This window comes from Oryzias latipes, chromosome 2, assembly GCF_053564925.1.
Source record: "Oryzias latipes strain Hd-rR chromosome 2, Olatipes_Hd-rR_3.1".
NCBI lineage: Eukaryota > Metazoa > Chordata > Actinopteri > Beloniformes > Adrianichthyidae > Oryzias > Oryzias latipes.
This window is the reverse complement of record NC_136238.1, coordinates 9,019,414-9,028,082: the sequence shown is the minus strand read 5'-3', so window position 1 is coordinate 9,028,082 and position 8,669 is coordinate 9,019,414. Positions and strand designations below refer to the sequence as shown.

The following is an 8,669-nucleotide window of genomic DNA, read 5'->3' as shown; positions in this document are numbered from 1 at the left end:
CGCTGCAGCCCTCCCATTTCCTTTATTCGGCCCATAGCTGAACCCCATTGGTCCAAACTACCTAACAACAGGCTGAGCGACAGAACTGAGGGCCAATCAGATCTCTGCTTGACGCGTTCAATGAACTCCAGAACTTTTAACACGGCCCAACAGCCACCCAACTCAGTCCGCGACAATATGTTTAAAACTAAATATACAAATGAATGTGTGCATTTGATTTAATTTCAACATTTTTAAAGTACAATAAGTCTGTGGATTCTTTTTAATAACATAGTTATGCTGTTGCTAATAAATGATGAGTATTTCTCGTGGTAGTTTTGCTGATGGTCTAGTCTGGTTGATACGTGGTGAGTTTCTGCTTCGTGCAGGCGTTGAGACTTTAAACGTCATCGTAGGCCTGAATGTTCTGTAGATGTGAGACAGACTGATCACATGCAGACGGGGAGCCAAACACACACTCACACGCTGCAGTGAGTGACGGGCAGCGGGTTTTACGTTTTTACAATCCCTGCGCGATTCACCTGCTGCCTGTCCCCACAACACCTCAGCCCCACCCTCTGCTTTCTCCCTCACACATCCCGTCCCCGCATCTGCGCGCTCTTTCTCAGAGACGGGAGCGCGCAGTTTTAGGCACGTCAATTCACAGGTTTCCAGCTGGTACAAACTCTGTGAAATAATAGATAATAGTAACTGATAGCGCTGGCTCTGTCATGACTGGCTAGGCTAGACAGACCCAGATGCTGGAACCCGGAAAGATGACAGGAGGTGAGTTAAGATAAGAAGTGGGTTTATTGCTTCAGCTGGTGATGTAGTCTTGGTACGGCAGGGAGGCGACGTGGCTGGAGGGAGTACGTGGATCCGAGACCAGAAGCGGACAGGAGGAGCAGCTCGAGGAACCTGACCGTGACGTGGGAGTAGCCGTAAGATCCAACAGCGCTCCACAGCAGGAGGTGAGTGTAGATGGAAGATTGCTTGGCACGTCTGCTGGACCGCTCACTCGTGGGCTAGGGTTTTCCTGGAACAGGATGAGAGACGTGAGACGAGAGGTAGAGGGTGAACAGACGAGAATCACAAGAGGCTTGAACATGCACCATTAGAGGCAACGAACTCGCGTTGAGTACTGGTCCTGGAGCTCCTTAAGAAGATCTGGCAGGCTGATGAGTAGAGTGGCGGCAGCTGCGGTGAATTAGGCCAAGCAGAGGGGAGAGGGGGAGGAGTCTGACAGAGGCACCATGACAGGCGCAGATTTCTCTCTCTAAGCACTGCTACTACTGCACGCCTCTGGCATCGCATCGCGCCCGAGAAGGACTGGTCTAATGAAAAAAAAAAAAACTATAATTAAAGATTTGTCTGCGAGCCACATGTGACCATCAAAAGAGCCATATATGGCTCGCATAGGTTCCCGACCCCTGCTCTATAGGGCAACCAGTTGTTAATTACAAGAGCCATTTTTTTTTTTAAACCACATATAAGTCATTCTTGAGTATAAATCAAATCCCTGGCCAAAATGTGGCTGAAAAATACAGTAGTTCAACCAACTCTGCTATGGACCAAACCAAAATGGCTGGTAAGACATATATGAAGAAATGCTACATTAAACTTCCAAATTGAACGGTCATAACACCAACCATCTTCTCTAAAGAAACCAAAGATACTTTAAATTTAAAGAAAAAGTGCTGCGATTCTAGTTTATTAATTTAATAACATCTCAAAAGCCTTTAATAATTGGTGTTTGAGTTGCTAAATTTTTATTTTCATAACAGTTTCCCTTTCAGTTTATTTAGATCTAAAGAAATCACAAACCAGCTGGGTTGGCGACCATTTTTCACCCTATTGCCAATTCTGACACCAAATTATGTCAAAGTGACATCCTGTCTGAGTGGAAGCACCAAAGTTGAACAGCTGAGTCTCTCACAGCCTGGTACGCTAGCTTCAGCACACAATCAGTTATTTGATTTAGCTGGGGCCTGCTTTGATTAATTACAGTGACAAACTTTTAAAATCTACCCTTCAGTACTGAAATCCCCTAATATGTCAGTTTCCTGTAGAAACAGCCTTCCATCCCTTTGTTTGTCTTAGACTGCTGTTAGGAAAAACAAGGCCATAAACAATACATGATTGTCTGAATCACAATTATGTAGGCCGTTTGTAATCTCTGCCAGAAGGGGACTGTTTAATCACTGCAGTGGGGTGAGATATCACTGTCAACACACATTTGTCTGCTATGTTGGTAATCTATAGCCTTGTTTCCAATCATGATCACTTTTTAACCCACATATATGACAGACAGAGACGAAAGGGATGAAGACGTTTTTCATGCTACTCATACATATCCCTGATTAAAATTTCTTTAACTTCCCAAGGGGACAATGTATTATTATTATCAAACAGCTTTAAAGCATTTAATAGAGTCTTGTATTATGGAATATAATAGATCTTTATTCGCCTTTCTCAAAGGTACAATGCAACACTCATACTTTAAATAACCCATCGTAAGACCGTGCGAGTAAAAATAATAAATAAAAAAATACATCAAATATTCATTATCTAGTGACTTAAACCAGAAAATTACTTTGTTCCTGAATGAAAGTGCATTTGACATTAAAATGAAATCAAGTACTATATTAATTTTGGTTAGATATTGTTAAAACCAGAAAACAAAACAAATAAATATGAAGAAAACATCAACCAAGGTAACGCTGTAGATTGGTATTGAATAAGATAATGAATAAGATGAGCAGATTTTTAACGGGGTTTTTAGAAAACAAGAAATTAAGTCATAATTGACACCAAAATGCTTATCTTAGCCCCAGAATCAGTTTGGAGGTACTTTACAGCCTCTGAAAGAGCTGTCAAGATCACTTTGGTTGCATTGACAAGAGGTCACACCACCAAATGGCTCAAAAATGGAAATCTTGTTTACTGTTCCTGCAGTGCCGACCAATTCCTAATGGAAACCTCAGAGATCTTTCACACGACCAAAACAACAACAGCTCTTTTCAGTTTAGCCAAGCAGAGGAGGAAGAGTGGAGAGCAAAAATCCATATCCACTAAATCCCTTGTGTCTCTGATAGCAGAGAAGAAGAATAGAAACAGATTAAAATGACAAACATTACAACTTTTTACTGTTGTGATCATTGTAGGATCAGATTAAAGGTAGTTTTTACTATTTTATTACAGATTTGACACTGTAAATAACCATTCAATATTGTGGAGTATCCTAAAATGCAACAACAACAGAAATCACTATCTGTCTTAAGTCTTTGAGCAAACAAGGAAGAGGAGAGGAGACCTTTAAAATGTATCTGAACGGAAAAATTTAATCCTATATTTGTCTTAAGGTTGAGTCATTGAATCGAGGCTCTTCTTTTAAAAGAACAGAAGTCCAGATGTCATGACTTAACTCCAAGAGGTCACCTGGATGAATGTGGATCTTCAGCCAGATATTGAATAGACAAAACAACACTCCTTTAAAGGTTTAGTTTTACAAGTTAGCAGCAATTATTTTATTATAGAACGTCTATAGTGGTGCTACATGCTATGAAGCAGTCTTCGTGGTAAACTAGACTTTCCCATTGTGATGAACCGTTAATCTCCTTTACAAGGGAAAGTGCCCGACGAGGTGTCCATTATCAGAAATTAAGCATGGCACAGAAGCCTGAACCGTCTAACTTGAACCAGACAACAAAGCTTTCAAAACAAAACAAAAAAATTAAAAGTATTGTTTACATGAAATTCAAACAAAAATAAAAATATATTTATTTGTCTTGCATTTTCCCTTGATTGGCTAAAAATTGATAATTCAATTAAAATGTTATTTATGTACAAACTCCCTTTGACAAAAATTGTCTATTCTTCTCTGTAACAAATTGTCTGATTTATTGTAGTTAGTTTGACATTCAAAGTTGCACAAACTCAAGAGAAATCGGTGGTCTGTGCGCAGGTTTGGTATACTTGAGTACTTAGAAATGTTCTAGCTCACTGCTTTTCTTCATTCATAACTAACAATTGTTTGGAAAACCTGATGCTTTTGCAGGCAACTTTTACCAAAAAGAGCCTGCAAGAATGGAACTCCAAACAATTCCCCGTCACCTCCAAGGTCATCTGTCATCATTTCTCTGCCCGCTGGAAAAAGACCCCAAAGTCCCAGTGAGAAAAAAGTCTTAGCAAGAAGGATGACGGGAATGACTCAATAACCTAAACACGAATATTTCTGATGTAGAAGCCCAAATTCTGACTGATGGAGTTGGAATTTACCGATTGTTTTTTTTTATTTTTTTATTTTCTGGCTTCTTTGCTCCTCAAAAAATAGTTTGGCAACTTTTCCCTCTAAGAACAAAAACATATGGCTATAAAAGTGGAGAAGTCCCCAAAACCACAATGTCCTGTTTTAATGTCAAGGCCGTGTAATTACAGTGAGCTTATCTCGTCATCGCCTTGCCTTCAAAGCCCAATCAAAATGCATATATGCTTTTGATCCAACGTCGCTTCTTTATCGTGTTTCGGCAGGATTATTGGGATCACTGTCTGTCGGAAGCAATCTGAGGACCCAGATGGAAGCATGACCAGCCAAACTCCGGCTTTTTCTGCTTGGTTAATCCGACAGTACCTTCAGAGGAGATCCAATTAAATCTCTCCTTCAAAGAATATGTGGCTGCTGGGGCATCGGAGAGATGAGAAGGCTGGGCAGGACGATGAGAAGGGAGGATGGGGTCTGCGATCTCCTGTTTTTTAATCATTCCAGATCAGTGTAACTCTATTTAACCAGCTGATAACAGCGCCATATGTATGTTAATTAAAGGTGGTGAGAAATTTGTCAACGCTCATCGTTGCAAAGGAAAGCATACAACAGTACAACAGTCTTAGTGAGAAGGCCCTGGTTTAAATCCTGGCTTGGACCTTCTGTGTGGAGTTTGTATGTTTTTCCCGTGCATGTGTGGGTTTTTCTATGGGAACTGCACTCCAAAAACATGGTTCATTAGTTAACTGGTGTCTCTAAATTGCCCTTATGTTTTAGTGTGTGGCCCTGGAACAGACTGGCCACTTGTTCAGGGTGTATCTCGCCTTCACTTAACAGGACCTGGGTTGCCGCCTGCAGCACTGTGACCTCAAAAACGATTCAGGGGGTTCTGAAGATGGATAGATAGAACTGAAGCCGCAGCATTCTTTGGTACATTGTATTAAAAAAAAACAATGTCTTGCCATTGGAAATGCTATAATTCACCTGTAGCACAAGTTAAAAATGAAGAAAAACTATTCAGTTGGCTTATGCTAGGCCTGTTGTAATGTAATATAGTATTATCAAATGTATTAAATTTAGCACAATACACATGTTTGACACCTTAAACATAAAGATATGCAAATGTATGCAGTAATGATGGAACAATTTACTTTCCCCACAATTTAGTTCAATGGTAGCACACGGTTGGGTTTTAAACCAAAAGCTGTCGCATCCTTACTGGTCAGGTATCTGGGAGGATTGAGCCTTCTGTTCACTTTCTATTGGTTGTTTCTCATGCTTAGCTGCATGGTAACGCAGTAGTAAGCGCTCTCACCGCATAGCAAGAAGGCCATGGTTCAATTCCCAGCTGGGACCTTTCTGTGTGCATGTTCTCCTCATGCCTGGAACATGAAACATCCTTCATATGTTGATTGGTGACTCTAATCTGGACAGACCAGATTTGAGTTTTAATTATCACTCATGTTTAATGTCAGTCATTGTGAGTTTGGTACCTTTAGCCTTATAGTTCATGTTTAAGTTTTTGCATGTGCATTTCTTTATCGAACAAAGCCTGTAAAATTAAGAAGCAGCTTGTTTCATGGCCAGAGGCGGTCCTGGCCAGTTTATTGCCTTAGGCGAATGCCTTGTCATACCATTTAAGGACTTATAGGTTAGCAGGAGGATTTTGAACTTGATTCTAGATTCAATTATGTGGTGCCCCATGTCCAATGTTCAAAACATTTGATTGACAGATTTTTGACCCATTACTGACGACATCTGTATCACAGAAAAATGGCAGCTGAATTGACTTTATTTGGTTGGAACTGGAAGTTAACCATTTTCTTTGGTTGACTTCACACTCACTCGGTAGAGTTTTCAGAAACAGTCAATGGGTCTACCCAACACTTACTTTAATTTGACCATGGAGGTCTGTGGGACATTTCTCAGTCAAGGTTAACTGAAGAAATTCTGCCTTTTATCACCACCAATGCTTAGTTTTCTCTGCTTTACATTATGATTCTTTTGTTCAAGGTTTTATTTTTTTAGATTTGTATTTTTTTAACTCAACTTTTGTTCTTCAAGCATTTAGGTTTAGGTGATAGAACCAGAATTGCTGCATGTTTTTGGTAAACACATTCATTCAGGAAATAAACATTAGATGGAGTCAACTCATTTGTTTCTATAGGAACATTTTGTGGTCAGGTTCCGTTTTTGTCATTCTGGCTAAAAAATACCCACAATCCCTGGCCTTTTCAAGAATACACAGTTAGCCTGACAGTTATTGGAACGTGTCCGGTTAGGAGTTGTTAGGCTGCAGATTTAAAAGGCCACTCCACCATTTAAACATATTTTACACTTAAATCTGAAAACTCAAACTCTGTTCCAGCACAGCTTTTATACCTATATAAATCTAGACAGGTCCAAAAAACATTTAGGATTCGTTGTAATCTCATTTTTTTATGGTTTCGTTTATTTTGTGTGGCTTTTATGATTTTTAATTTCATCATATGCATGCTTGTAATCTGTAAAGCATCTACATGTGCAGAAATGCTTGAAAAGATGCAAACAACACTGCCGTTTTCAACACCTTTTAGTGACGATCAAATAGAAGAAAGTTTACGCTGTGACCTGTTTTATGAAGTCCATGCATAGACACTAGTGTCTACAGGAATTAGACACAAGTGCAAACTCAAACACAAGACGCTGAGATGCATACCGGTTTATTGGTAATATGCTCTAAAGCTTGGATTCTACTAAGTGATCTGAGCTTTGAGGCAGCAGAGGTGCTGACTCTCCTATAAGACAGTTTAGACCTCCTGTGTCCTCTCCCTCATCCTTGAATTTGAGCCAAAGAAAAAAGCCTCTTAGGGATCCGAACGGCTTTATACAACTTATTTTATTTATTTTTGTAGGAGAAGGCTGAAAAGATCCTGATCATAATGGAGGCCAGCCACAGTGTGACATCTGCTTCATACAAAGTATCTTGAAATCATGCAGAATGGATTGTCCATAGAGAAAGTTGGTCAATTTTAAAGCTTCTATCGTTTTTTGATCAAAGTGTTCCCAGTGGTCTTTTCATTAGGATTCCACCGTTTTTAGGTAACATTTAAAAAAAAAAAACAATCAGTGTTGTTTTCTCTGACATAGTTTCTGCAGAGCGGCAGGATTTCAGTATAGAAATTTGCCTTTGAGGTGTGGGCGGGACCGTTGGCGCACAGCAACCCCGCCCCTCTTCCCCTCCCCTCTTTATTTACATGCTCTCCCGCTTGCTTACAGCCCCTTACACCAGGGAGCTTGTGGCCCACGTATTTTTGACATCCCAAATACGATCCTATCGTCAAACTGGATTTTTCGTCTCTTCCTGATTCACAACGATTTCATTCATTCATTCATCTTCTTTACCGTTTATTCCCTTTTGGGGTCACGGGGTTGCCGGAGCCTATCCCGGCCACTTGGGCGTAGGCAAGGGATGCCCTGGACTGGTCGCCAGTCTGTCGCAGGGTAGAATATCGTCAATCATACATCCTTTCGCTCTCACACTCACACCTATGGACAATTTAGAGTTGCCAATTAACCTGTGAAGCATGTTTTTGGACGGTGGGAGGAAGCTGGAGATCCCGGAGAGAACCCACGCATGCACGGGGAGAACATGCAAACTCCACACAGAAAGGTCCCCCATTGATGTTGTGTTTTTCATGTCCCCCAGCCGGGACTTGAACCGGGGGCCTTCTTGCTGTGAGGCAAGAGCGCTAACCACTGCACCACCGTGCAGCCCATTCACAACGATTTGAATAGTTAAATACTCAGAAATGCAATATTGAGTTTAATTTGCATTATACATGTCCTCCATCATCAGAAACATCAGCATTTGCCACTTTGCCTCATCCTCCATGATGCTTTTATTATCTCAATACATAAAATACATAACAATGACTGTATCCTAGTGAGAAACAAAATATGCTTAAGAAGACCTTTATGTGACATCACAAAAAGCCAAGTGTTGAGCTTCTATTGCAGTGTTCATCAACCAGTGTGCCGCGGGAGATGGTCAGGTGTGCCGTAAGAACAAACTGGCTCTGATAAAACACTGAGTAGTTAGCAATATGAAAGATCATAAAATACTTTTTTCTTTGTGTTTATTTGATTCTATTTAAGACACTTTGATAAGAATGATGGTAGGGCGATTCAGCCGCACCTCTTTTGATGGAAAGTCTATGTAAGCGTACTTCTATGCACATTAGACTTCTGGTTTAAAACTCTCGCGTTCACGGGTAGCTATACAAGTCTTTAAGGTTTTTGGGCTCTATATGTACTAAACGCACGGCAATTGAACTGTGTAAAAACTTAAACCAGTTGAACTTTGACCAACTAGGGACATAGATTGGATAGTAATGGGGTAGTGAAGTTTTGGATTTCAATACAAGTCGTTCATTTATCGGATTAGAGC

At 40.4% G+C, this 8,669-nt stretch overlaps 1 long non-coding RNA gene across 1 annotated transcript; it reads right to left on the bottom strand.

Moving 5' to 3' along the window:
• Positions 1-770: 770 nt before the first annotated feature.
• LOC110014341 (uncharacterized) lies at positions 771-1,232 on the bottom strand. The gene is made up of 2 exons (XR_002289440.3): positions 1,092-1,232; positions 771-1,015 (listed from the first exon to the last, which is right to left on the bottom strand). It is a non-coding gene; the product is annotated as an uncharacterized LOC110014341 (long non-coding RNA).
• Between the last annotated feature and the right edge of the window lie 7,437 nt (positions 1,233-8,669).